The sequence below is a fragment of the Rattus rattus genome, chromosome 6, assembly GCF_011064425.1.
Source record: "Rattus rattus isolate New Zealand chromosome 6, Rrattus_CSIRO_v1, whole genome shotgun sequence".
Classification (NCBI taxonomy): Eukaryota; Metazoa; Chordata; class Mammalia; order Rodentia; family Muridae; genus Rattus; species Rattus rattus.
In genome coordinates this window covers 99575111-99600474 of record NC_046159.1, presented here as the reverse complement: position 1 = coordinate 99600474, position 25364 = coordinate 99575111, and the positions used below count along the sequence as shown (strand labels likewise).

General features: G+C 43.9%; 1 protein-coding gene across 1 annotated transcript in view; it reads left to right on the top strand.

Moving 5' to 3' along the window:
- Tmem178b (transmembrane protein 178B) overlaps positions 1-25364 on the top strand; it is a 371206-nt gene that overhangs the window by 325325 nt on the left and 20517 nt on the right. The gene's annotated exons all lie outside the window — the stretch shown is intronic.

Below are 25364 nucleotides of genomic sequence, written 5' to 3'. Positions count from 1 at the left end.
ACTCAAACTTTGGACATTGTGCAGGTGCTTGATTGACGCTGGTCTCTTTTGTGCTTGTTTCTGAGCTGAGGAGAGAAAGATGAGGTCTTTATCTGCAGGAGAAGCTGGGGAATGGAGAAGCATGTCCCTCGCTGTGTGCAGAGATTTCTGGGGCACCAAAAGGTCTGGTTTGGGAGAAGAAAAAGGGAGGGGTTTTATAGGAAGGACTTGGGCCCTAAAGTTTTGCTCTGTTCCTTGAAGCACAGCTACTCTTTGTCAAACATAAATGCAGGCTTCCCATGGAGCTGATACTTTTAGGGGACTAACCTATTATCAGAGTCAGGATGTCCCCATGTCAAAACTGCTACGCCTAAGACTATACCTGTGGTTAAGGCACAAGCTCAGAGAGCGAGAGGGAAGTGGTGGCTCTGTGATAGATCCTTCATAGACAAGTCACCAACCTCCAATACACACATGTCCTGTGAGCTTCTCTCTCTGGTAAGGCAATGGAGGTTAAGTTAGTTGATGGTTCCCACACTATATTTATCCCTGGTAAATTTATTTCCTCTCCACCTCTCATGAGGACACCCAAACTATAAGAAAAGACTTTTTTTTTAAAGCAGCTCTATTTTGTGTAAGTGAGTCTATATCCTATCTCTTTGGAAACACAGAGTTTAGTGAAAGGCTTTTCTGAGGCCAGAGACAGGTCTTCCAGGCATCCCTGAGAAGCTGAGCAAACCAGCCCCAAACTGAGCAGGAATCCAGAGCCCCAAGGGCAGGGGCTGTCTGTCTGTCATCTCTACTTCTTACCTGGCATTTGCTGTGCCTCGTTGCCTTCTCTCTGGGCCCTTTTCCTTGGCAGGAACAAGGTTCCAAACCTGGGACCTCTCAACTCTGAGAACTTCCCAAGGACTTCAGTTGGCTTGTACACTAACAGCCAGAGTTAAATTGCTGAGCTTATCTTTTCCAGCCAGGCCACATGAGAAGGTCAGATAATAAGCAGGCAGAATTGAGTGATAATGGCTAAGCTAAAAGCTGTGACTACAATGAGGTCACTGGGTCAATGGCCCACTCACTGGAGGCCTTGGGACAAAAGGCAAGATGACAATATCCAAGAGGGTACCTGGAGCCCTGCCCTCCTACTGCTGGGACAGCTACTAGATGTCCAGAGCTCTAGGCTAGATTAGGAGCCATGAACTCTTTTCTGAATACGAGAAGAATGGGATCCTTGCTCTCCTCACCCCAGGTAGTCCTCATCCAGAGGTTCCTGGAAAACTTCCACTAAGCACTGATGTGGGCCAAGCAGTACCCACCCCACGTAGCTTTTGGGGTGCTCTCCATGTGAAAAACAGAGCCAAGAACAAGTGAGACAGATAAACTCAAGAGTCCTTCTAGTCTCTACCTTGTATACAAAGACACACAGAAACATATGCACATGCACACATACACATGCACTCCCATGCACACACAGCACACTCATGCCTGGGCCTTTATGAATGCATTTCTAAGCCTTATGCAACAAGAAATAAGACAATGTCAACAGGCCTCAGTATCTCGAAGGCCTACCCAAGCCCTGACTACTGACTATTAGAAGGTACACACAACTCTGTGCTTTCTTGGATATATGATATGATATGATATGATATGATATGATATGATATGATACACACACACACACACACACACATATATATATATATATATATATATATATATGAATGATGGCAAATTCATCTTTTTTGATAAAGTGTTGTCTGACAATGAACTTTATGGAAGCTTCTCTTTCAACAACCACTTTTCACTGATTAGGGTACATTCCAGGCTAGACAGAATCTAGTTCATTCACAGACTACAAAGCCTTCTCTTCCCCATGAAATTTGTTTGTTTGTTGTTGTTTTGTTTTAATCTTCAACCCCAGGTTAAGTGATAGGCTCCCGGATGAAGCTGTGGTGAGAAGGGAAATGGTATCTATACACTTTGGGGTATTCTCAGGCCATGAAATAGCAAAAGGGTATTAAGAACAAAGCATTAACTTCTGATCCCTCAAATGGTGGTATTTTCCTTTTTGGAAGTTCTGGTCTATCCTTCTGTCTTGAGCTAGCATCTTTTGCAACCAGGAGAGACACAGCTCTGGAGTTCAGCAGCTCAGGGCGGCTGCCATGTGCTGATTCATGAACTTAGTCTTGTTAAAAAACATTTGGTCCAAGATCAGACACTAAATTCCTAACCTGCTCAGTTGGGATAGCTAAATTTAAGGGCCAGACATGAACCTAGAAGAAATGAACCTAAACATCTCTGCTCTCCAGGGGTTAGGTTCCTGTGGATGACCTGTCAAAGAACTCAGGGAATAAGCCACCTGTTCCAGTCACTTCCAAGACACAACAAAACAATCAGTCATTCACAATGAACATGCATTTCCCAAAATGTGACCATGTAGCCTTTGTTTTCCCTTGGGTGAAGGTCTTTCAGGTGTCTGAAACTGAGCAAAGCCAGGTACCCTAGTGGTTATATTGGGCTGAAAGCAAGAGAAACAGGTAGAAACCAAGAGCAGCAGTGTCTGGGGATGGTCAGATGAGTAGGGCAATCGGGTAGAAAGGGGAGATTCAGCAAGAATGAAAAGGGCACATTCAGGCTGGAGAGATGATGGCTCAATCAGGAAAGTGCTTGCTTTGTAAGCATGGGGACCAGAGTTCAGTCTTCAGAACCCAAGCTAAAAGACCGAATGTGATGGTGGCTACTTATTATATCAGCACCAGGGAGGCAGGGTAAGTTGAGCCCTGTGGTCTACTGGCCAGTTATCCTAGCTTGACTAACAAGCTCTAGGCCAGGGAGAGAGCTGTCTCAAAAATCAAGGTAGATGACTTCCAACAAAGGACACATTCCACAGGGACACATATGCACAGTTACCTATACACTCACAAATGCATGCACACATACATACACTCACATGTACACACATGCATCCTCGTACTTATAGGCATAAGCATACAACACAAAACTTTTTTAAATTTGAAGAATATTTGAAACCAAGATTCCAATGATTGAGTTACAGGTTACTCTAAGTGAAGCAATTCATCAAACATACTAGGCAAGTTCTACTTATTAAATAATTTAACTTTCTGGTGCTATTCCACTTCTTGCCCAGATATGTATTGCTCTGGGTTATAAATATATATTATAATTTATAAATATAGGTAACTATGATTGTGAAACATATGTTTTAGCAGGACCAAAACAAAGGCTAAAGAATTTTCTTCACACCTTCTTCTCTGTTCCCTCTAGAAAGATGGGGTCTGCATTGGGCATTTCTATTTCTGAATTATAGCGAGGATACCTTGCACACTGTGAAATAACCACCAACAAACTGTCAAATGGGTGTTCAAACCAGAGGAAAACAATGATTAAGCAGGGGAGCATTGTCTGGCCAGGAGGCTGGGGTGGTAGAGGGGATTTAATTTTCCTTTTGGCAGCACGTCCAGAGAAGATCTAGCCCAGACTGGCATAACCTCATGTGGGTACCGATAACCATCATCATGAATCATCAGGGATGTTTGGAGGCTTGGGAACAGGGTAACACAGGCACAGACCACGTAGCACAGGAGTACACGACAACACTGCTCACTTCTGACTCTCCCTGAAAGCTTCTTCAGCACACAGGTTTACAAGAAGAGTTGGAATCCCTAGCCTATGCTTGTAGGGTCAAGTGCCTTCCCACGTCCTCCCATAATTTCTGGGAGCCTTTGTTCCTCTCTACCCTGAGTCAGGGCTAAGGCTCTGCCATCTTTCGCCTAGACTTGCACTAAGTCCCTTGCCGGTCACCCTGAATCCACTATGGCTGTTCCAGGACCAGTTTTGAACAGAGCAGTCAGTATGAATCTTTTATCCTTTTTAACTTTTATTACCTCGTGTATGTGTGTGTGTGTGTGGGGTGCACTATGACACAGATGTAGAGGCCAGAGGACACGCCTTGAGATCTGGGTCTCTCCATGACTGGATCCTAAGGATCAGACTCGGTTGTGTGGCTTGGTAGCAAGTGCCTTTGCCCACTGACTCATTTTGCCATCCTGGCATACAGTGGTTAAACCATGAACCTGATGTGTCACCCATCCCCTGTCTAATGATCTTCAGTTAAACTTAAAATTCAAACTCCTTACCTTTCTTTTAAAAGTCTTACATTCTGGCTCTCGGCTCTCTTTCTGTTTCTTCCTGTACACTCACACAGCTCCACACACGTGGGCCGCCTTTCTGTCCTAACGTATATAATGGTTGGTTCAGACCCTGGAGCTGCCTGACATCCTTGACCTTAACAGCAACTAATGGATGTCTCTTTCTTTAGGTTTAGGTCTCTACTCTAAGGTTCCGCTTCAAAGTCTCCTTGACCAGCAATTCAAGGAACACACCAGGCATACTTTACAGTTGAATTAATTTCACTTTCTTTAGTGTGCCTCTTCTTGCCTAGACATATGTTGTTTGTGGGTTTGCCACTGCTTTTTTTTTTTTTTTTTAGCAACTTTAAACAATAAACATGTATTATCTCATAGGTTCCCTGAAGAAGAATTCCAGGTGCAGCTTAACAGGGTTCAGTTGAGGATCTTACAAAATTGTGCTTATGTTTGTGACTGGGTTCTCTGAGACGTGAGATCCTTGCCGGGGTCACAGTATTGATGGAATTCCTCTCCTTGCAGGTATAGAACCCAAGGAAGCTTGCTTGTTCAAAGCCACCAAGAGAGGCTCTCTGACCTCCAGACCCTCTTTTGCCTTTCAGTAAACACTTTCAGATTTAAGGAAACAGTGAGAGTTTGTGAGATGGCTCAACAGGTAGAAATGCTTGCTTCCAAGCCTGGTGTCCAGAGTTAAATCCCTAGGATCCATAGGGTGGAAACAAAGCTAATTCTCACAAATTATCCTCTGACTTCCACATGTGTGATGTGACATGGATGTATGCACACCATAATTGATTATTTTAAAAAGTTGAGCAAACATTATAAAGAATTGAGGTATCATACTCAGCCACATACTTAGTTCCTCCTTTTATAATATGTTTGTGTTATTGTGGTACAACTGTTACAATGGGTGAATAAATATTGGAGCGTTAATAACCAAAGTTTGTAGAGAGCGGCGCAGCGAAACAAAGATGTCGACAACTTACTGCGCATGTGCAGGCTTGTCCCCTTGCTAGGGCGGCCATACGATAATGAGATGTAGGGCTCCCTCTAGTGGTGAACAGCGGTACCGCACATGTGCAGTTTATGCATCAGCTGTCAGTTGACCCTTAATATGCTAATGAGGTGATTCATTCTCCGCCAATCCCTGGAGGACAAGTAGTGGGGTGATCCATGCCCCACCAATCCCTGAGAGATAATTAGCATACTGTTGTGTATATAAGTCGAGCGACTTTGCTGCTCGGGGTCCCTGTTCAAGAGAGCTGTAACACTAAGAAGAGCTGTAACACTAAGAAGAGCTGTAACACAGTAAAGGCTTGTTCGCAGAAGAATCCTGTTGCCGCGCGTCGTTCTTGCTGGCGGGACATTGGGCGCTCGACAAAAGTTCATGGCTCAGTCATATCTTAGGATTATCCAATGTCCTTTTCTGTTCTAGGATCCCATTTCTGTCACCAAGATGCACTTTTCCTTTTTTTTTTTTTTTTTTTTTTTCCGGAGCTGGGGACCCAAGATGCACTTAAAGCTACTGTTTCCCTAGGTTTCTCTAGGTTGTGGCGCCCTATGTCTTTGTTTAAGATGACCCGAGCAGTTTTGGAGTATTGGCCAGGCATATTATAGGGGCTTTTATATGATTTTTTTTCTGTTGGGGCTTATATGATTCTTTCCATTATTAGACTGAATTATGGTTTAGGGGAAAGAGATGCCAGAGGTTAAATGCCATGTGTATCTCATCATTTCATCATGACTCAGACTCATGCCGGTGTTGCTCTGGCCACTTGGAATAGGTAGTGATTGTAGTGTTTCTCCGCAGCAAATTCTTTCCTTCCCCCCTTCTATACTATATTCCTCTGAAGACGATCATTGTGTGTCTACCCAGGAGGAATGGAGAAACAGTGGTCTGCTGGGATTTCCATCCTTCTGCAGGGTAGAGCAGCCACAGAAACAGTTTGGAGTTATCCTAGATGGGGTATGTGTCTCCTGTTCTCCACATTTAATTCACTTGGTCAGTCATTTATATTGGTGTGGACTTGAGGGCCTCGATTTTGTCATTTGGATTATATAGTCCAGTGCTGCTTTTCTTGGTCCCTCCAGTCCTGCCAGCCTTGGCATTTGAGAGGTCTTCTAATTGGTTCTTGGGCCCATTGACATACCCCACTGTGTGAGGTTTTGTTTTCTGCTGTTTGTGCTTTGTTACCTCCTTGTTTGCACACTTACTTTTGAACAGCACAAGGAGCTCTAGGTCACCCTGTGTGTTTGCTGTTCCCACCCTGCACCCTCTCTCCAGTGAGCGCTGTTTCTTTTTATTAGAAAATGACATTTGAAATCAAGATCTGGGGACTAGGTGTCTGGGACAGATTCTTAACACTCTGTACTTGCTCATCCTTTCTCTGCCTCCCCTTGATACCTAAGGTCCATGAGCATCAGACCAGAACCAGGTCTGTCTTAGTGACAGAATGCCTCTGCTAAGGCCTCTCCTGGGTCAAGAGCAATATCTGCGACGTAACAAGCAGCTGCTGAGTGACTATGCTGGAAAAGCAAATTATATGGAAGGAACAGAAAGTGTTGTGGTTTTGTGCGGCGTCCTTCCAGAAAGCAGCCTGTCTTATCTACAGTCCCCATGGCAACAATAGTCCCTTTCGCTGGCTTCTCTTTTCATATTTACTGAGCAGTACTAGAACCTATCTTTTCCAGTTGTGAAATATCTTCATTTCCTTTAGGAAGCAGAATATAAGTAATTCTTGATTTCATGGAGTTTCTTGACCTTAACCTGGACTCCTGGAACCTTAGAAATGGAAAGGACTTTAGACACCACTAGCCAGACCCCCTGCAGTTTAGATAAGAGCAGTTGTGTCATTTCATGGCACATCCAGCTGGTAGTTGGCATAAATGAATCTTAAGCCTGGCCCATGACACTAGCCTATATTCTTGCAACCCAGACTGCTGCCTCTGGCCTGCATACCCGTGGCAAGCATCACTGTGTCTCACTGAACTTCAGCTCTGTGCTCTTCAGCAGCTGCCAGTGTTCTCACAATTACTCTTTATATGTTCCACAAGCACCCACGAGCATGCGCGTGTCTGTGCTTTCTGTTTCTTCTCTCTCCTTCCCAAAGCGTACAGGAGCCATATGGAGGGGATAGTGGCCAGAACTGAGGGCATGGGTGGTAATGGGGAAAAGGAAACCATTAAAGCGTCTTTTCATACCATCTGTGATCAGCATGACCTTTTCTGCCTTGCTATGCCATCGGGGGAAATAAAGAGAATGCCGGAAGATAGCTCAAGCTATCAGTCTTGAATGATTGCTGTGATATGTAAACTAGCAGTGTCACGTGTTTGGCATAGGTAGCCAACTGTGCTTCAAGCCCCCTGACACTCGTCACGATGCCCCTCTTTGGCAGATGAAAATCTTGCTTAAGGGTAGAAATTTGGAAAGCTCGAGTTTGGCATGATGGTCAAAGGCATTAGGCATGTGTCTTGAGCGCTGTTTCGTTTAGGCCCTAAAGTGATTTTAGGAAGTCCTAGGAGTATTTAAGTTTTCCCGTCAGCCTTCTCTCCCAGCCTCTCTCCCCATTGCCAGTCCTTGGCTCTGGCTTGCTTGGAAACCGGAGTTTCTCTAAGGTCAAGAGATACTAAGTCTTCAACTTCATGCCTCCAGGTCATAACTTCAAAGCTCATTGATCAGAGAGGGGAGATACAAAACAGAGGACCAGGTAAATTAGATATTCCAGGAAGAGAGGATAAATCCAATAAGCCAATGACTTGGCAATATGCACAGCTTATAACAAACGGTAGCAGTTTCTATGATGTACACGCCCTAAGCAAAGTCTGCTCTAATGAGCTAATCAGAAGTGACTCTGGCATAAAAGCCATTTACCCTGGTGGCCCGACTGTGTAGTTTTACGTGAGCCTTCACTAGGACATCACAACTCTTTCCTAGACTTTTTGCCTTGCCATCTTTCAAAGTCGTAAGCAGATATTTACAGTCTAGTTCACACCCAGAACATTTCCTGCCCCTTGCAAGGTACATACCTGAATATTTATTAGCATTTGATAATTACATTCAAAACATATCCTTGAAGGGTACATTTTGGCAGTAAATGCCATTTATGGGAGGAGACGTGCCGTCAGGAAGATTGGGAAGTAACATCCAGGTTTTACTTTACACAGAGCCTGTGGCCAGGGTAGATTACTCTAGCAACCCAACAAGTGGGAAGACTTCAGACCTTAAGGGGTTGTAACATTGCCACCAATGCTGCCACCCCTGTTGTAAATATCAGCCTCCTAGCAGAACAGTGAGCATCTCTGACCGGGCAAACCGTGACCTGTGACAATCACATTAGAAGCCTCTAAAATCCACTCACAAATTATTCAAGTCTGCTACCCTACCATGTCCTGGTTAAGATGGATGGATGCTTTCTTATTAAATTCTGAGATAAAATGTTGAGACAGAACAGGGAAGGGGGATGGGAGGGAGGTGGTTGATGAAGGTATCAAAAAGGTAGTTATGGAAACTAAACCCGTGCCTCTTAGATGTCCCCAAGCCCACTTGGTCATATGAGCCACCTGCCATATCCTGCTTCCTAACTGGGAGCCCAGAGTCCTTGATCAGGAAGCAGAGTCACCCACTAAAAAGAGATAATTACAGGGTTTTCATGAAGATATAGTCCAGGACCAAAGGAACACTGGACTAGCCACATGACATTGGAACGTTCCTTATCTGCCTTTCATGCCTTGCTTCAATTTTCTCATATATTAAAAAGAGCTAATAATAGTTCTTAATTCAAGCATAGCCGTGAGAATTACAAAGTTAACTCATCTCATCTGAAGGACTTACAACAGTAGCAGGTATTGCCCTCATAAAAGACTTTGATATTATTATTTTAGCACTGAGATATTTCTTTTCTAAATTTGTTTTTATTTTATTATTATTTTGGGGGGTATGTGTATTTTTTGCCTGTGTATGTTTGTATACAACATTCTGCAGTGCCTAAAGAGCCCAGACAGGGTGTCAAATCCTCTGGAATTGAAGTTGAAAATAGTTGTAACTATGGTGGTTGCTGGGAGCTGAACCATGGGTCCTCTGGAAGAGCAGCTGGTGCTGATAACTACTGAGCCATCCCCCCAGCCCCTGAGATATCTCTCATTTTAAGTAACTATCTTTGGTGATATTCCTCTCCTCCCTGAGTGGCTTTATGTCATTGCTACCAATACCACCAAGAGACCCTATGATATGTGCTATGGAAACAGGAAATGAATCCTCATACAGGTAATCCCTCTCATTTGAATTGCTCATTTCTTCATTCAGTAAATACTGAGTTCCCCCTATGTGCCACATACCACTTACTCGGGATACAGTAGAGAAACAGAGAAAGTCCACGAAGCTCACATTCTAGTTAGGAAGACAGAAAAATAAGTTCGTACCACAATTTAGAAAACATGTTAGATGATAGGAACTGTGGAGGAAAGAAGGAACAAGAAGGAGAGAGAGAGTGGTGAGACATTGCAGATGGGAGAGAGCATGCAAGGCCTGTTAGCCACGGTGGGGATGAGGCAGGGTCCTGCATGAGAGACAGCAGTAGGCTATAAGAAAATGTTGGGGAGGATCATTCCTTACAGAAAGGCCCCTGGATGTAGAAAGTACTTGAGATGGTAATGAAACCATTGGGTCTAGAGCAATTGAGCATCAGGATGATTGTGACAGGGGCAGAGAGGGGTAGCAATGGAGGTGATACTAAGCAGGTAACAGACCATGAAAGGACTTTAAGGGCATGGTCAAAGGATTGATTTATTGATGGGACACCAGTCTATATTCTGCTCTCTCATATATCCATTGCACAAACCACCCAGGGGTTCCTCACTGGGTGACATTATAATTTCATTCTTCCCTGGCTGCCTTCTGGGGTATGTACTGTTGGAAACTCTGTAGCCTGCCATTCCTAGTTCCAGTGAAGGTAGAGAGTACTGCATCCTTGCTCGGATGGCCAGATCCTAGTAAGGGGGCTGAAAAGCATGCTCTCAGACGTTACTGCAATGTGATACCCCAGACGCTCCCTCTGCCCTACTAGGGACCCACTGCAAAATTGAAACCCTTGACCCATTCATTGTACAAACATTGAATTAAAGAAATCACATCCACAAAGCCATCTGGTTTTCTAGCATTGTCCAGAGCATTCAAGCATCCTGTAACTAGAACAGAAGAATCTTTTGTTTTAGAGATTCTAGGATAATGGTTCTCAATCTATGGGTCTCAGTCTCTTTGGGAGGTAGATAGAATAAACCACTCATAGGGGTCACTTAAGCCCATTAGAAAACACGTATTTACATTACAATTTATAACAGTAGCAACATTACAGTTATGAAGTAACAGCGAAAATAATTCTATGGTTGGGGGTCACAACATGAGGAACTATATTAAAGGGTCACAGCATTAGGAAGGCTGAGAACAGTGATCTGGGAAATCTCCTGAAAACATTCGAGTTCTCTATCCTGCTCATAGCTCCCTTTCTCCACAGCACAGGCCAAGTATGCTGTCAGGATGAGCACAAAAATATGTGAGTCCTTTCCTTATATCCCAAGATGACCCTCAAATGCTGAAAAGGTGGAAGAAAAAGCTGACTCAATTGTGTGGTAAGGGAGAGTACAACATCTCACATTTTGGTTGGACCTCTGAAGAAGTAAACTCAAAATAACTAGAGGCTTAGATTAAGCAATCCTCTCAGTATGATATTTGACTAACGCAGTGTAAGATTGACGACACCAACACTGAGTAAGAATAAGGATACATCAGGATCGAAGGAGACAGAAGATGAGGATTTGGATCTGAAGGATTCAAAGACTCTTAGGATGTAACCCATCTGTGGGTGCTTTGAATGGAGCCCTTGATGGGTCTTTGGGAAAGTTCTTTTAATGAATAATCAAATCATTTCCTTGGGCAGGATAGGTCCAAGAGTGGGCTAGCAAAATCACATTCATAAAGATGGTGAAGCCCGATCTTGGTTCTCAGTATCCGGAATGAGGGTGGGGTAGATGATTTTGTTCTTGTTCTCATAGGGGATGGATAATTTCCACACAGCTTGGTGCCTTTCCTGTTTGCTTTCCTGTATGAGCACAGAGCTATCTGAGCTGTTGAATCAACATGGGCCAGCCTGGGACCAAGATGCCCTAAGGCTTCATTTCTCAGCACCAGGCAGACTCTGTCTTTCCAGGCATAGACAAGACACCACCACTGCATTGAATCTTGCTTCTCTTCTACACAATGAACTCCCCATAGACAGGAGTATGGAGTGAAGGACAGGCATGAAACCAGAGCAGCAGAGCAGTGAGAAGACCCTCTCCACTGCAGGGTAGTTGTTGAGAAAGAACAGGTTGCTCCAACCCCTCCCATGGAACAGAAAGCCCCAGAATACAGTGGAGATGCCACAGTAACAAGTTACCATGGAAACTTAGGAACTGTCTAGAGCAACTTCAAAAGACTCCCTTCCTGTTGCTCTTCTGGCTGTTCCTACCGAGATGGACAAGTTCCAAAGGAAGGGAACTTGTCACCCAAGACTCTAGTCTTAAAACAAATCATAAATCAAAGAAAAGGGATGGTGTCTGAAATAAATGGAGACCTTTTAGGCTCGAGAGCTGCTCCAAAGAAACAATGATGTGGGAGGAACTGGTGTACAGAAAGAGGTGTGTCCTCTTTCCTGTCTCCTAGGAATAGAAGAGTTGAGGGGAGGGGCAGATATGACAGTGAAGAAATTAAAAGACCGTGAGAAGTGGTCCAACAGAGCCAGGCTGAGTCTGCTGCTCTCTTGTGGCTCCTTGTCATCCCTACTACTACTTGGGTGGCTGTGATGCATTGTGCGTACCAAAGCCTGAAGGGTGAGACTGAAGGTAGTGTATTGGCCATCAGAACAACCAGACCAGAGCCCATTAAACAAGCCCTGTGATAGCTAAAGCACATTCCTACTGGGCAGGTAGAGTGTTCAGACAGAGTTTAATTTAGTGCCTCCTCCTCCCCCATGCTCCTGGAATTTAGGGAACTGGCTGAAACTAAGGAGCAAAACCTAAAGGCAGCCAATGCACTGGATAGTGAGGTACATAGGGCTCAGAGGTGGCACCTGTACCTCACCTGTGGGTACAGTGGGTGAATCCTGGCAATCCCAAACTGTTTAGAGGTTCATACTGTGCTAGCACCTTGGAAGCCTAGGGGATAGTGACCTTGGAGATATTTTAGGAGCATGTCCCTGGGGGTCCAAGTAGATTCTGCTCTGGTGGACAAACATTTTTATCCAACAGAACTTGGATTGCTAGGATGAAGGAGACCTTGCTCTTATTTTATTACCATGTCAAAAATAATTAGAACATGAATGTCTGCAAAGCTGATGTGCTTTGCTGACACTGGGGAGACCACCCCACATCTAAGACACTTTCCTAGTATTAGATGGAGCAGGCTTATACTTCATAGCTTGATTTGGGACTTGGAAAATGCTCACTCTATCTACAGGCGCTGTGAAAAGGTCAAGGGTGTCCAAGATGTGGATGGGCAAAGGAAAGCATCCCTAGTTCTGTGAACCATTTGAACCCATCCAATGCTTGTTAGGTATCCAATAGATAACTAGCTATTAAGTACTACTAAATTCTCCATTCTCTAGAAGACAAAACTCTTCCTAGCCTTGGAGTTGCTTCCAGTCTTTGAGAAGAACGGACACCTGGATTTAGTGTGACAAACTAGCTGGTTTCCTTTTTATTGCCAATACCTTTAATTAAAAAATTTGAAGAAAAATGATGATGAGGAGGAGGAGGAAGAAGAGGAAACAGAGGAGAAAGAAGAGGAAGAAGATGAGGGCAGTGGCTGTAGTGTTGCTGGTGGTACTGGTGGTAGTAATTTTAGTTTCTTGAAAATGTGCTGATCTCCTGAGAAAAGTGGAAAGATGATGTCTGTGACCTGGTGCATTAGTCAGGGTTATATTTGCTGTGATGAAACATCATGCCCAAATCAATCTGGGATGGGAGCAGTTATTTGGCTTGTACTTCCACATCTCGATTTGTTATTGAAGGAAATCAGGAAAGGACCTCCAAAAGGGCAGGGATCTGGAATCTCTTCTTTCTAGCAGTCTTTAAGGTAAGTGTTCCTGCCCTCACTCCCTCAAACCAGCTTAGAACTGTACAGACAAGTAAGTGGTGGAGCCTTTATAGTGTCTCCATACTCTTGTCTTCTTGTTTCTATGTTCCTGGCTGTTACAGAAGAAGAGGAAAGGGATGCTGCTTACTGGTTTGCTCCCCCTAGCTTGCTCAGCCTCCTTTCTTATAGAACCCAAGACTGCCAGCCCAGGGATGGTCCCGCCCATAATAGGGTGGACTCACCCCATCAATCACTAATTAAGAAACTGCCCTGTCTAGTTGCCTGTAGCCTAATCTGTAGCATTTTCTCAGCAAAGGCTCCCTCCTCACCCTGGGCTAGCCTCACACCTTGGAAATGTTTTACGGTTTGAAGAGCTTTAAAGGAGAAGAAAGGTCTCATTTGAACTTCAGCCTCATTCAGGGGGCATAGAGGGAAAAAAGGAAGAGAAGCGACTGACTGCACTGGGTCAAAGGCAGACAGGGTTCAGAGTTCAGGCGTTGTTCCTTCCCTTCTTCCTAGCAGCCTTTAAGGTTAATGTTCCCACCCTCAATTTATACACCAGTCCAGAGAGCCCTCAAACCAGCTTAGAACTGTAGACAAGTAGGAGGTGGAGCCTTATAGTGTCTTCATACTCTTGTCTTCTTGCTGCTGTGTTCCTAGTTACAGGAGAAGAGGAAAGGTTCTGGGGGAGAGCACCTGGGATGAGGAAATGGGCCTGAGGGCTTTAGTGGGAGGCCAGACAATATAGAAACCCTGACGCTCACCCACCATAGGGGTCCTTCTCCCCTCTCCCCACCTAAAAGCAAGGTATTGGTTTCTGGTGGGACATTCCAAGGAGAGTCCCTTCTACCACCAAGGTGTCACTAAATGTAGTGAAGGTCTCCTGGGGTGAGACCCTGCTTTAAAATTCTCTAACCTTAGTCTTATCCTTCACATAGCTGACTCCCCACCTTGTAAAATTTTATGTGCCTTGTAGGGTTGTTGTGAGAATTAAATGCTTTGATGCGTGAAATGTTTAGACCCTGCCTGGCATCTAGTGAGCCCTTCAGACACTGGAAGTGCTCACTTGGTCACCAACTCAAGTCTTCTCTGCACTTCTTGACCTTTGATGATAGAGTTTAAAAGCTTTGTGTCCAAAAACACTGGAGTTATGGTTCAAACTCAAACTTACTTCATTCTGAAGCCTGAGTTTTTCATTATCACAAATAATAATTAGCTTATTTATGATTAGATTTGACATCTCCTTCCCCAGATAGATCACCAGTATATACTAATATATACCAAGGCTGGTGTTCTTGAGGTAGAAAAATAGGAAGTGGCCAAGTCTGTTCCTGCTATATACCTTAGAGAGACAGGAAAACGGGACTAGTTTAGGGCTCTATCTTCTCATATGTTCTGAAACAAAACACGTTTAGAGCTCGGAATAAGTACAACCCCACTTAAAAACCAGCTTCTGTAATTCTGCCATGCACTCAGTGCCTCACTTAGAGTCCTCCCCCTGTCTCAGAGCACCTGCTTCCTCAGACACGTGCTTCTTCTGTCTGATCCACCTGCCACTTGCTCTTGAGACACCACTTCCTGGTTTTCCTAGTGTTTTCTGTCTCCATTTCCCCTGAAACTTTTGTCTTCTGTGGCAATGTACTAAGGTTTTCCCCTTTTCTCTGTACCTTTTTTTAAAATCTTGGTCCTTTACTTGTACACACACACACATATATGCACATACACACACACTACATATAACACACTATATACACACAACACATAAATACACCCAGCACAATACTCCACACAGTATCCATAAAGAAACACATAAAATACATGCAACACATACATAACACACACAACACATACACACAAACAATACATATATACAAACACATAAAATACACGTAATAGACAATACATATACAGAAACAGATAAAATACAAACAATACACACACAACAGAATACATGTACAGAAACACATAAAATACACACAAAACACATATACAATACGCACAACACATATACACAATACACACACCACACACACGCTTGTGTGGGTGAGTCTGGTGAATATGAAACAGTGTTCTGAGTACAGGCCTCATGTATTTCATTCTCCCTAGCTAGAAACCCAGGCATGCCTTCAGTTAGATTTGTCTTTTCCCTACACACATCACACACGTGCTGTTTGATTTCTAAACACATGAGAACATCCGGCTTACCGTAGGCACCCAGTGTATACCACCCTATTCCGTCCCTCCCCTCAGGGTAAGCCATTCCTCCCTGCCATCTGAAGTCCCCGGCTGTTCCTCTGTCATTTTTCCTGGCTTCTTTTCACCTTCACCTTTCCATCAATTGTCAACATCTGCCAACGTTTTCCTCACAACGTTCCTTGCGGCCCATTCAGTTGCCTCCACTCCTCGAGCTCCATCTGGGCTGTTATTGAAACTGCAGTATTTTGGGAGTCATTTAGCTCTGGGTAGAAATCTCTACCCCCGCCCCAAGTTGGTTGCCAATCTCTGAGCCTGCGTTTCTCGTTTGTAAAACTGAGGTAGCGCTTCCAACCCTGTTGGGATTTCTGTGGAGATGAAATGAGATAATATATTGCAAAAGCATCCAGCCCCCAAACAAGAATTTCATAAGTGCTCATTTCCCTACTTTGCACTGAATTCATCTCTTAAAACACACTACTTTCCTAAAATATGCTAATTACATAGCATTTCTTGATGAAAGAAATTTTTCCTGTGGCTTCCTTGTGTTTATGGAATAAAATTCAGTGTCCCCAGACTGGAGTTCTTGTCAGGAACAGTCTTGTGCTGTGTACCTTCAGTTATACACCTGTTTCACGCTCAAACAGACCACTTGGCATGACCTGACCTGGGCTTTCTTGTTCTGCATGTTGGAGTCCTGTGCCCTCCTTAGGCTCACATATGGTCAACATCCCTCAGAAGCTTCACCTGAACTCACAGCCTGGGAAGGCGCTGGCCTCACTGCAAGTGTCTGAGAGCACAGCTTTCTGATCATCTCCTACCTCACTGGGGTGAAAGCTATAAAGCAGGAGGGTACCCTTCTTTGCTGGATGATCCAGTTGTCTTTCAGTCATCTTCATGTTAAGCCTCACTGTGGTTTCAGGTAGATTTGATTTGGGTTCTTTCTGCTAAAAATGACATAAACGAAAGTCAGTCATTTTCTTCTATCACTTTTTTTTTCAAGTCTTTGAACACTATTGAGTCTATAATTAATCTGATTTTACAACTGAATTCAGCCCAATTACTACTAACTGGGGGCTACTTGTATGTTAGACATTATCACCCAGACACAACTGAAAACATGCATGCTTGACCCCTGCTTTCACAGGACACCCAGGCAAACTGTGGAGACAGGTAGGTTGTCACACACTGAGAGTGACAGGTGGAGGTCGCCATAGCAGAGAGGCCTGTAAAGACATTGAGGGAAACTCAAGGGGCGCCAGTGTTGAGGTTGAAAGCGGCATCCAGGAAACATACCCATCCTCAGTCCCCGTAGGTCCTTCCAGTAATGAAACTTCTCTTTGACCCTCTGGAAGTAAGAGCCTAGGTCCTTACTCAACCCACTGTCGGATTTCCCGTGTTATTAGTACACTTCTGTTTTGATGTTTCACCATGTAACTAAAGTCTGTTATGGATGAAGCGAAGATTCCTTCTTACCTAAAAAATAGTGCTTAAGGAGCTTTATATAAAGCTGGAGTGTGAGTCTGTGATATTTGAACCCCACACTCCCCCATGTGGACCCCGGAAAGAAAGGAGCGCCCAGGCTGCGTCCTTCCAATGCCACTATGACAGAACCCAGCTGCACCTCCTCAAAGATCTTACCACATTCTTGGTTCTAATTTACTTAAAAATAACAGGTAATTAATTAAAATGCTCTCTGTGGCTCAGCTTTTAACATTAGCAGTTAAGCTCCGTGAAAATCACATTTCCCAGAAGCCTCTGGGAACAGCTTCTTATGGCTCCCGACTTAGTATGGCTGAGAGCATTGCTGGGATGGTCTCTCCCCTCAGCCTTCTCATTTAAGACTCGTGAATAGGAAATGTCTCTGCTCACCTCAGGAGGATTTAAACTGAAAGTCTGTGTCTTTCCAAAGCTCGCCTTCCCGGAGAAGAGATGACTGCCTTCCCTAAGTAGCAAACTTGTGAGGAGGTCAAGTTATGGGAGCCCAGACACAAATCTTCCCCCCTGATCCACTCCTCAGTGGCATAGACTACCTTGGAAGCTTGCTTTTTGTCTTTCATTTTCTGGCCTGACTGTGACTCAACAGTTCTGGATGATACCTGTAGATACAAATGTCCTCCGAGACAAATCATTCTAAAATGGAAGCCAGAGTTTAGCTGCAGTTGCCCACAGTTCTACCGCTTTCTCCGGAATAGAGCTAGTATGGGACTCTGAGCTGGCAGCCCACCTCTCTTCTGCGTCGTCTCCACTCATTACAGTTTGAAGGCAGAACAGGGATAGATAATGAAGAGGCGTGAATAAATATCATCCCTCAGAGTCTTGAGAGGCAAGTAGAATAAGGAGGCCAGGTAGAGGCCCATTTCTAGCTAGCATGATTAAGGGAGGGGGTCCCCTCTGGGTGCTGAGGCACTCTAGGCTTCTGGGGGTTCTCATCCATTGCTACTGGATTTAGTTTCTGGCCTGCTGAGAAGCTACAATGAAAGTTGCCCTTAGCCTCTGGACCTTTCTCTTCTGAGCATCTTCCTCCCTCTCACTGGGAATCATCATTCCACCAGACGCGGGTAGAGAGAGACGTCATGATGGGTTCCTTAGATCTGTGAAGAAGCCAGTAAAGATGTGTTATTAATTAGACTCCATGTCTAAAAGGCACCCTAGATCTCTTTGGGTCACATGTGATAAAGACGGGGCTTGTTCTGCTCTCAGCAGCTAGTTGACAAATTTGGTTGAAATATCACTGGGGATGTGGACTCTTAAGGGAAAAGAGTTTCTCTGCTCCGTCTGAACAGGCAGAACGCATGAACATGAAGTAGCTGTGGTGAGAGACAATATAGCATATGGCTTAAGCACTGGTTTGAATCCTCATCCTCCTACCTTTAGTGATGTAATCTTGGACAATTTATGGAACCTCTTTGTGCCTCAGTGTCCTCCGATAAATCTTACAGTTTCTTGGAGATTTTTAGAGGCTAATATTTTTTTAATATTTATACAAAATAGTGCCAATCAAATATGTGTGTGTGTACATGCATGTATGTATTATATAAATTTACATATATCCATAAGCAGCTCTATTTATATTCAGTAAATAATAGTGGAGATGTAAAGAAAACATCACTTGGATATAGATTTCCTCCCAGAGAAAGGCCAAGGCCAACTTGCGTGTGCTGGGCAGATGGAAACATAAAGCAAACCAGGTGGCAGGCTTGGCTGATCTTCTGGCCACCACCCCGGCTTCTTCCTGTACTAATTAACGTGGCATTGGCTTGGATCAGATAGGACAAAAGCCAAAGAGTTTTCTTTCAGGAACCAATTTCTTCCAGACACTTAAACAGCTGGGCTCTCTCCTTCCACGTTTCAAATCAAGGCAATTTGGAGCTGAGCCTCATGTGCACATTGATATCAAATAATGACATCTACTGATCTTGTCCGCCATCCCTTCTGGGCATTCCAGAGGGTGAAAAGAGGGTTATCGCTCCAGGCAATTCATGGTGGACAGAATTAGTGATAGCCAGACCTAGAGCAAGTCAAAGAATAGCCCCTCCTTAGCCCAGTACCTAGAGTTATAGGGACACAGAGGTAGAAATGCCCTTAAGACCTGGCCCTACCCCTGTGGTTGAGGGTAATATAACCCAGAGAGGTGACATGACTGTCTCATTTTATGGGAAGGGTTGGAGCCAGCACCCAGGTTTTCTGATTCTTAGTGGAGAACTCACTCCACTAAAGCACACCCTTGTTCCTGTTGGAGTCCTATCAGGAAGCTGGCGCAGGTTGACCCAGCATACTCCTGGACCAGGAGAGCCATGTGACCACCAAACATGACTTTACATAGAGTGATACAGCTTCATATACTTCATGATAACTGGGGTACCATGTGGCTTTCTCTGCAAAAGTCTTGATGATACTTAAGATGAAGGACCAGAACAAGTAGGAGGTCACGGTGACATGAAAGATCTTCAGGGAGCTGTCATTTCGAGGAGTGTTCCCCTTAAGAAACTCAGGTAGGGATTGCCTTCTGTCCCAAGACTCCTGGTTAGCTGCATGGACCACTGATATCAGAATGAGGAGAGAGGAGAAAGAAGCAGGCAGGAAGATGGCATGCTCTACGTGGCTCTCCTTGTGGGAGCTCACTAATCACAGTTTGAGAATGTTCCTTTCTGCACAGCTGTAGCTGCCACTCCGCTCACTTGAGAAGCCAGTTGGATCCCACGAATTCTCAGCTCTAAACCAAGGCCCAGATGGATAAGACGCTGCAAAGATTCATGTGGAAAAATATGTGTTGCTACACTCTTAACTCGCTTCCTTTCCAGAACTCCTCTTCCCACTCTCTGAATGCTCATACCAGAGCTTCCTTCACAATGTATGATACGTCCAAGATCAGGTGGGCAAAGCAGACCAGGCCAGGTTGCTTCATCCGTAGTGCTTGTGTTCTCAAATGAGTGTGGTAGAAGAAAACAGAACGGATTTTCTTCAGTGCTTTCTTCAGTCAAATAGTTTGAGGCTGACTGCCCAAATCAAATATTTGTCAAATGCTTGAGACCTTCAGATTAAATAGTTTAATTCCACATAGAATTACTTCATGAATAGAAAATGAATTCACTGTATGTATTAACATATTAATGATCAATATAGTATGTGCTATTAATATAATCACTGCATATGTACTTGTGCATATACATATGGGTACATATTTGTGTATAACCCCAAGAAATACAGAATTCACAGTAACTGAGGTTGAATTTATCACTGACTGCACACAGAATGGTGTGAGAAAGAGCCAAAAGAAAAAATAGAGGAGAATGTGCTATTAAAAATTAGGAAATTAAGCAGTTGTCATCATTTAATAAATAAGTATAGGTAACAACTAAGGCTCCCTCAATATTCCAGAAGAATCCACGGTCACATTCTCTGTGCCAGCATTTCTACACACCTCACCTTGCATGTTTACTCTTGGTAATCCTGGAAACCTTGAAGCAGCACAAATACTCATCAGGGGAAGCATGCTAAATTTGGCACTTACAGTGTGAAAAGCTATTTTCTAGTAAAGATTTCATGGGTCTTGAAGATCTCAGTCTATAAAATGCCTCTTGCCCACCAATCATGAGGACCTGAGTTTGGATCTCCACCAACCACATAAACTCCAAGTGTGGCAGCATACATCTATGACTGTCATCCTTAGAAAGCAGAGACAGGGAGCTAAGGAGCAGCCAGTCTAGCTATTCTGTAAGCTATAGGTTTGGTGAGACTCTGGGTCAAAAACAGAGATGGAATGTGGTTGAGGAAGATACCCTACATCAACTTATGGCCTCCACATGCATTGCACATGTATGTGCATTTACACACACACACACACACACACACAGACACACACACAGATTTAGGTATGAGCATTGAATGCTGATAAAAACCTGTTTAGTGGTTGAAACAAGGTGCAGAACAATTAAGATAATTTTGTAGGGAATACAGATATTAGGATATCTGAAACCTTTCACTGTAGATAAGTGGTTGGGAGTAGCAGGGACATCAAGCAAGGGGACTTGAGACATCTATTTAAATAGTATGTAAATCCCTAAATTCATTTTAACTTTTCCCTCAGTCACTTTATAATTGAGAAAAAATGAGTTCAAAGTAAGATTTTGAAAAGGCCCCTGAATCAAACTGTGTAACTCTTCTCAGTGTTTCTCTTAAGGCTGGTTCCTTTTTGTATTCCGGATGGAGCCCACTGATAAGGCAAACTTCTTCATATACCCAGTGTCTTAGTTAGGGTACTGATGTGAACAGACACCATGACCAAGGCAACTCTTGTAAGGACAACATTTAACTGGGGCTGGCTTACAGGTTCAGAGGTTCAGTCCATTATCATCAAGGTGGGAGCATGGCAGCATCCAGACAGGCATGGTGCAGGCACAGCTGAGAGTTCTACATCTTCATCTGAAGGCTGCTAGTGGAAGACTGACTTCCAGGCAGCTAGAACGAGGATCTTAAAGCTCACACCCACAGTGACACACCCACTCCAACAAGGCCACACCCACTCCAACAGAGCCACACCTTCTAATAGTGCCATTTTCTGGGCCAAACATATATAAACCATAACACCCAGTGTTGTCACATGACCCCTTAAGAGACGGTGACCTCCAGGGGTTCAAAGACAAATTCGTTTCCATGAAAGTCTTTGGAATTTGTGATCCCTGGTTTGGAAATAAGTACCAAACCGAGCCTCCTGAGTATCGTTTCCCTGGTTTCTTTCTGTTGAGAGCAGTGGCTCTGGGTTGGCATTTACCCTGGGCTGAGGCCACAAAAGAATGAACTTGCTGACAGAGATGGAAACAGCGGTACAGTTTTTGCCTGTCCTTAAGAACCATTTTTCTTCCGCCTCCCTTAAAGCTTTCCATTTCTAATATTATACCTTACATATAGAAAGCAATTTTAACTTCTCTAAGCTCTTTCACATGTATTATTATCGCTCTTCAAAATAATACTGCGGAGAAGGTATTATTCTGATGCAGAATTTCTGAAAAAATAAAAAAAAAAAAAAAAAAAAAAAAAAAAAAAAAAAAAAAACTTCCTGAAACCCAAGGTACCAATTGAATCACAAGTAGGTATAGTTCAGGCATGGGTGTGTGAGTTCCTGCATGGGGGGGGAAGAGAGGAGAGAGAGAGAGAGAGAGAGAGAGAGAGAGAGAGAGAGAGAGAGAGAGAGAGAGAGAGAGACTGACTCTGACAAATTAACTGAGATTCACAAACACTTCTGCAGTAAAAATCACAATTTAAGTGACATTCCAGAGATCAGGTACATGTCTATTTCATTTTCCTCTTAAATTTCAAATCTATATAAAATAAATAAAATATAGAAATATACGAAAAGTCCATAGGTTGAAAGCCCCCTGTATATAACCCAGGACATACCTCCACTACCTGGCCCTTGAGAAAGTTAATCCAGCTGAACACAAACTAAACACAGAAGGCAGTTTCTAGGTGGTCGTTGAGTTCCCTGATTGAGATGGTGGAAGCTGCGGGTTACCTTGTGTAAGGTCCACTGGAGGAAAAGCCCCTTCAGATGGATATTCATCATCTGGTCTGGCCCTTAAGGATAACTCCAGGGACTCTGTGTTAATGGTAGCAGATGGAGAGGTCTGAATCCTGACAAGGATACTTTGACCTTGGCCATTTCTCATCATAAGGAAAAACTTAGCTCATCATAAGGAAAAGCTCTACCTTTGATCACCCTGCTAGATGTTTTCACAAGTTTTTAAAGGCTCTGACTTTAGTGTAAGTGCCACCAGGGCCTGCGAGTTTGTAACAGTATGCATTTGAGCAGACAACACAGATGAGAGAGGACACATGGACAAGCAACCTTGGCATCCCAACTAGCAATTCTTTCATATGGGTACATTTGTGTCTGTTCTAGCTATGGGATGGCCATCAAGTCTAGAAACAGACATTTTTGGCGTGCGTGCATGCATGCATGCATGAGTGAACATAGACAGTTTTGGCATGTGTTTTGTGTGTGCATATGTGTGTGTCTGTGTGTAGCCATTTTTGGCGTGTGTGTGTATGTACATGCGTGCATCTGTTTGCAAGTGTTTAGATAAACATGCATGCACGTGTGTGCCACCTAAGGAGAATCTCAAATGTCATTCTCTGGAACAATTTTTACCTCTTGGAGATCTCTCGTTCCAGAGATCATCAATTAAGCTAGACTGGCAGTCTACTGAGCTCCAGGGATCCTCCTGTTTCTACCTCCCGAGTGCCAGAAGCACAAGCTTGTGCCACCAAGCAAGCCCCGTACATTAATGTAAGTTCTGGGGCTTGAACTTAAATCCTCATGCTCACAAGGCAAGAGCTTTACCAGCTCAGCCTTTTGCCCAGACAGCCTTGTCTTACTACATGGTTTTACACATTAAAATGTAATTCTATTAGACCAAATATTGTCTATATACCTGCTACATCAGTGTGCTAGGACTGATGTGACATAAAGGACAGGTGAAGTGGCTTTAACAATAGAAATTTATTTTCATTGCTCTAGAGGCTGAAAGTTCAAGATCAAGGAGTCAGTAGTGTGAGTTGCCGTGCCATGTGTTACTTAGTGAATGACCACAAGGGAAAAGCCCGTACTTGTTCACTCCAAACAGGATCCTTCCCCCTCCCTTAAAAAATAGTTCTTTGAGAATTTCAAACAATGAGTGTTGACATATTCTTCCATCCTCTAGCTTCCCCTACATCCACCCACTTCCTTACCTACCCAACTTTATGTACTTATTTCCACTCAACAAGTCCAGTTTTTGTGCTGTCCATGTACTCACAGACATACGGCTTTCCCCCAGAGTGCAGTCGGTAGATCTATCAGGGGCCACACTCTCAGAGAAAAGTGACTCTGTCTTTCCTAGCAGGTATCAATGGCTAATAGCACCTCATCTCCGGGTAGGACTTCATATCCACTTGTCTTTTCTAAGACAGTATTGCTCCGCCTTGAACTTGCACGGATCTTGGGCACACTGTCGTAACCTGTGAGTTTGTATGTGCAGCTGCCCCATTGCGTCCAGATGACATTGTTTTCCTGAAGTCATCCACAGCCTCTCAATCTTAGTCTTTCTTTCTTCTCTTCTGTGGATCCCTTAGTATAGATGTTCACTGAAGGTCTAGCACTCTGCATTCTCTCTGTGGTAAGTACCATCGTAGAAGCTCCTGTGACGAGGGCTGAGAGATGCACCAATCTATGGGTATAACAACAAGTGATTGGGAATCCGTTTACAACTGGGTTCACGTAGCAGAAGAACAGTAGGTTCTCCCTTAGGGCATGTGACCTATGTAGTTACACGTTCTTGGGCCAACAATGGTACCAGGTATGGGTTTCATCTTATGGAGTAGGACTTAAATCCAATCAGAAACGGGTTGGCTACTCCTATGATGTTTGAGCCACTCTTGCATCAGTGGGCATGTCTGAATGGGCCAGTCATATAAACAAACTTTTTTTCAAACATTATGACCCACGGTTGGTTGTTCCTGACTTATGGAATTTGGAAAGGTTGCTTGGGATCTGGAGAAATAAGTGCTTGCTGCTGTCCCTGTAGATTACCCAGATTTGGTTCCTTCCCAGCACCCATGTAACAGCTCACAAGCACCTGTAATTTCAGTTACAGAAAATCTGACTCCCAGTTTAGGCTCTGCCAGTCCTAGCACACATGGTATATACACGCATAGATGCAAAAACCCTATTTATATACATCAAATAAAAAATTTAAAATAAATGGCCAACTCTATTTTCCCTGGAATTAATGCCAATCAACGAATGGCCCAGCTAGTTGCTTGACTAGTTGCTGCATTTCTATAGCATAAACATGCTGGGATATAGAACAGCCTTAGATATAAAGATGTAGCCTCAGGAATAAAAGGAAAAATATCCTTCTGGCCTGGGCGTTTCTGGGTTCTGCTCCTGGCAGTGTCTCAGCCCGGAAGATTTTCACAGCTTGCAGAAGAGGCAAAGCGAAGCCCCATTCCTTGCAACATGCTCGCTTCCCAAGCACATCCAACATCTCTTGCCTCGTCCCCGCAAGTCCCAAAGGCACCTTTGATGTAAAACCCTGTGACCTGCCTGTTGATGGCTGATGATGCAATGGTGTATAATTCAACCGTAATTTATATTCCTTGCAGGTCTGAACATAGCTATAAAGTGTTCTCGAGAGCTGAATGCTGCTGGAGCATTTAATCTAAGCAAAGGAAGGATTTAGTGTACATCAGCTTCCCGGGATGAATGCTCGGTGCTGGAGGAGGAATTTCCCCCACCCCCGTCTGCTGATTTGCACCTTTAAAGTTTTAGAGATCAAATGGGGACTGAGGGGTGATCTTAGGGGAAAAACTGCTTCCCAGACACCCTATCATGCATGCGTACAAGGGAATTTCTGCAGCAACCTGAGGACTTCCTGTCAGAA